The following is a 5,071-nucleotide window of genomic DNA, read 5'->3' as shown; positions in this document are numbered from 1 at the left end:
GGGAGGGCCACGGACAGCGACAACCATGGCAACGGGGAGGGAGGTACCAACACCGGGACGGCACCAGCAACGCGTGTATCGGGAACCGTTTGGATATAAAACGTTTTTAGTGCAGGTTCCCAGCGTGGCGGTGGGTGTTTAAACGGGAGGTGGAGGCACCGCTACGTGGTGTTCTCTGTAGGGGATGCCCGGCACCAAGGAGCGAGGAACGGGGACGGCAGCGGGAGGCGAGGGGGGAGTTAGGACCCGGGGCGGCCCGAGGTGGGCGGGGCGAGGGCAGCTGAGGGCGGGGGCTCATCCGCAATATGAGCCGCAGGGCGTGGCCAGGCTCGGACTGGAGGTGCCCGCTTTGCACAGGGGGTCTCAATCAGGTCCGACTTTCCCTGCACGGACCAGCCTCGGGTGGCGCCGGAGGCTTCAATCAGGTCCGACCCCGCTTCGCGTCATGGCGCGCCCGTTGCAGGCCCGTTCCAGGCTCACTCGGTGCACACGCGTTGCACACTCACCTCTTTTTGAGCAGCCCACTGCAGTCCAGCTCTCCAGCCTTGTGCTGTCATTGTCATCGCCCCCAGAGGGGGGAAATGGGGCAACGAGGTGTTCCTAGGGGACCTTTGGTTTGTCTTTGGGGTTCCTGGAGACGTACTATGAGTACTCTCAGGGTCCCAAGAACATCTCACGGCATCCTAAGGGGCTGTGTCAGGTGCTCTGGGGGTCTCTGGTGGGGGGGGGGGGTCCCCGTGGGGGTCCCTATTATGTGTTTGGGGCCCTGGGGGAGGGATAAGGGGGTTTACGGGTGGGCAGGTTTGGGGGCTGTGTGTGCATTCAGGGGGGTCCAAGGAGGTCCTTGGGGTGATGCAAAGGGTTGACCAATGTACAGGGGGCTTAGAGGAATTCGATTGCTTAAGGAAAGGTATTGTCTGTACCTATCATGCCTACTAAGCAGAACAAAAGCACTAACTATTAATAAGGAAAAGCAAACACTTGGTTCTATTGACAAGGAAAAGCAGACACCTGATTCTACGATAAGCACCCATTGATAGGGAAAAGCAGACCCCTCAATCTACTGTTAAGGGGGAGAAGCAGATGGTTGATGGCTGGGAGCAAACCCTAAGGCCATATGTGAAGACTAAATGGTGAAAAGTTCACGAAGAGGAAGACTCATTTACTTCATCTTGAAGACACCTACCCACAGGAGGAAGACTCATTTACTTCATCTTGAGACCCCTGCCCATGACCAGAAGGGGCACTGCATAGGCGCAAAGGACCTTCTAGCTCATTGTAATAGGAAGCGGGGATAGGACATGAATATGTATAGGCGTATGGTGCAACCTTATAAATGTAGAGGGAAACAACACTGGGGCACGCATGACTTTGAGGAATTATCCCCGTGCGTCTCAGCGCTGAATAAAAGCATACCTACTTTACAACTTTAACAAGTTGTGGAGTCAATCCGCGCATCAGGGGGATGGGTTTGCATTGTGTGTTTGGGGTCAGGGGGGTTTCCAAATCAAGGGAGGGGATTCAGGGCATGACTGTTGATGGGGGGGGGGGGGGGTTGCAAGTTCCATAGGGGTTGTCACAGCTGTGGAGCTCACTGCCTGCAGGAGAGGCCCAGCAGCAGCTTTCCGTCCTGGCTCTTTGGCTGTGGGAGCAGAGGCCAAACCTTTGTGCTCTGCTCATTCTGCTGCAGGACGCCCAAGTGCGTTTAATCTTTAGATGGCATAATTTTTAGATGGCATTTAGGAGGCACTACCTTCTCTATAGCTGACCATTCCCCTCCCCTGCACCTCAAAGCGTGTTCTCACACATTCTGGCTCAAATAGTACATTGGAACACTACATCTCAAACCCCTGCCTGCCATTCTGACATTGTACCTCACTCCCCCGCCTCGTAAAGGAGTCCCTCTACTTAGTTTCCATAGTGCCATGGGTCTCCAGCTGGCCTTGATGCTCAGAACATCCCCATCAGAGTCCTGGGATCTTGCCGCAGCTGCCAAGTTCCCCTTTATCACCTGCAAGAAACAAACGAACCTGCATGAGCACCCTGTGCTGGCCACCATCATCATCACCACCACCCCACCCACCAATGCTGGCCTGTTCTGTAACAGCCCTCTTTCTCTTTCAAAGCTCCCAACCTTGGCTAAACCACCTGAATGTCTTTATTTAGTTAGAAAGGGAGAGCGAGTCTGAGCCAAGAACTCTGTGTTAGTATGAGACTTGTGTGGATGAGTGAGGCAGTCAAAGCCAGGTTGAACCCAAGTGTGAGCTAGAGCACCTGTGCAGCTTAAACGTATGAGTCTGAACCACTCTGTGTGGAAATAAGCTCCTGTGAATCCGAGACCCAGAATCTGAGATTAAAAAAACCCTACACAGTCAGAAACTAAACATAATTCTCAGCCTGACTTCATAAAATTGAAGCTATGCAGTCTGTGAGCTTTGAATGGAAACCTAAAGGACAAAAAAGAAACCAAACATTTAAAAACCAGAGATAAGGCAATAAAGCAAACTCCAACCAAAACCAACCCAGCTGTCCCTTGTCAGGCTGCTTTTACCCCAGGTAGTGATTGCCCCCAGCCCTGGGCCAGGGCATCGAGGGAGGGGCTGTGGGTAGGGCCTGGGATATATAAGGCACAGCTTCCAAGCAGTGGGCTTCTTTTGGGCTCGGCTTGGATGAAGGTAAGATGTGTGGGGTGTTTTGGGGTTTTTATGCTTTGTCTTTTATTTTTTGCTTTGTTTTTTTGAGTTCTTTGGAATGCTTTTTCCTGAAGTAAAATTTTTAAGTTTTGTTAATACTTATGTGGTCGTGTGCCATTCAACTTTTTTTGTGCTGTGGATTTATTTAGGGTGCTGTGGTTTTGAGTGCTTTTGAGCTTAGCAGACTTCTTTGGATGTTCTCAGGCATAGAAAATATGGCCAAAGTTGGTTTTGGTTTTTGTTTTTCTTTATTTACTTTTTTTTTTTGCATATAATGGTTATGGTAGTGGCTACTGAACCAACATTCCAGTTATATGAAGGTGCTTTTGGGTGTAGTTACTTATAAAAAGTAAGTTGAATGCCTAGATTTAAAGAAACCCAAAACAGTATATTTATGTTGTTTAGGGATGTACAGGCTGTTAAAAAACTGGTGCTTTTTGGTGGAGAGTAGTAAAAAAAATTTTTTTAGTTTATAAGTTTCTCCTTTTATAAGTCTAAAGTATAGAAAGCACAGGTTCTTTACAGTCTGCATGGAATTAATATTTCAGAGTTCTTTGCTCTATTTATTTGTCTGTGAAGTATTATATGGCTAATTTTTATTATTTTTTCTTACTGCAGATAATAAAAACTAAATGGCTGGATGCAGTAATTATTTTTGTGTCTAATAGTGGAGTTCTGAGCATTAAGTTTTGCTTTAGACTTATGGGACTATAAAAACTAAGAAAGAAGAATATTTTCTGAGAGAAAAGGCCTGAGGAGAACCATCAGTACAGCAGGAAGAGCTTTGAAATGTACCATGGGGATGAGAAAAATAAAATGGGATGTTTTATAGCACCATCTTCGAGTGTGTATGGTAGTGCAGCATGACTGTTTCAATGAGTATATTTGCTTGTGATTTGCACTGGCACTTCCACATCATTTAAATGAAGGGGTCAGAGAGATGTGGCTTGCGTGTTTTTTTTTCGTTCATATTAAATTAACTCATTCTAGAAGAAAGGTCTTGAAATTGGCTGTTGAGAACCTAAGCTGATGAATTAGCTTAACACAATGTTTAACTTCTTTAAATTGTTTCTTTTCTTTCTGAAATCCAAGTCTAGTTGTGGCTGTATAGAACTGATGTGGTTCCGCAGCAATGGCAGGAGGGAATGCTGAAGTAACATAGTTTGTTTTGAGCTAACATGGTGGCTGTATTGCTGCTCCAGCTAGTTAGAAGCTTTTTATTTAGTTTCTTTCCCTGAGTAGTGGAGGAAGTGAGTTCATTTCTAACATGCATGTTAATTTCTTGCCCCATTAAAGAACCTGTAAACAGTGGGTTTGTACAGGAAAGGTCTTAAATCAGTTTCTGCTTCACTGGCATTGGTAACTGTGCCAAGGGACCAGTACATAGAAACAACTCTGTGATCGAAAGTGTTCTTGAGCTTAATCTTCCACTGTTCAGAATGCTGATTATAAAGAAATAATTGAGGGGATCAATTTGAGGGCTCAACCACTCATGCTTGGCTGGTATCTAACCAGCTAACAGTGTCAGTACAAAATGCTACAATGTACTTTTCACCCTGCTCAGAGGGGGTTTAAGTTGGAACTTAATCTGTGTAAAGGCCAGGCGTTGTCTGAAAGGAAGCAGAAAATTCATTAATATCTAAGCTTTCTGAGAGTTTTCTGTGTGTAATTCTCAACCTGACTTCATAAAATTGAAGCTGTGCAGTCTGTGAGCTTTGAAAGTAAACCTAAAGCATAAAAAAAAAGGCCAAAAACTTAAAAGCCAGAGACAAACCAACAAAGCAAACTCCAACCAAAACCAACCCAGCTGTCCCTTGTCAGGCTGCTTTTACCCCAGGTAGTGATTGGCCCCACCCCTGAGCCAGGGCATTGAGGGAGGGGCTGTGGGTAGGGCCTGGGATATATAAGGCACAGCTTCCAAACAGGGAGCTTCTTTTGGGTTCGGCTTTTATCAAGGTGAGGTGTTTGGGGTGTTTTGAGGTTTTTATGCTTTGTCTTTTATTTTTTGTTTTGTTTTTTGAGTTCTTTGAAATGCTTTTTTCTGAACTAGAATTTTTAAGTTTTGCTAGTACTTACGTGGGCGTGTGCCAATTAACTTTTTTTTGTGCTGTGGATTTATTTAGGGTGCTGTGGTTTTGAGTGCTTTTAAGCTTAGCAGACTTCTTTGGATGTTCTCAGGCATAGAAAATATGGCCAAAGTTGTTTTTGTTCTCCTTACTTTATTTACTTTTTTTTTTTTTTTTTTGCATTTAATGATTATGATGGTGGCTACTAAACCAACATACCAGTTAGATGGAGGAGGTAATGGGTCATAACCAACGTATTACTCAGTCTTTGGAGAAATTTGATTGAATCTTAATTAGTGATCTTGGAGAATT

This window comes from Neopsephotus bourkii, unplaced genomic scaffold (genome assembly GCF_033783945.1).
Source record: "Neopsephotus bourkii isolate Nb327-2 ecotype Australia unplaced genomic scaffold, CSIRO-AGI_Nbou_v1 NB_1025, whole genome shotgun sequence".
In the NCBI taxonomy this organism is placed as follows: Eukaryota; Metazoa; Chordata; class Aves; order Psittaciformes; family Psittacidae; genus Neopsephotus; species Neopsephotus bourkii.
This window is presented reverse-complemented; position numbering follows the sequence as displayed.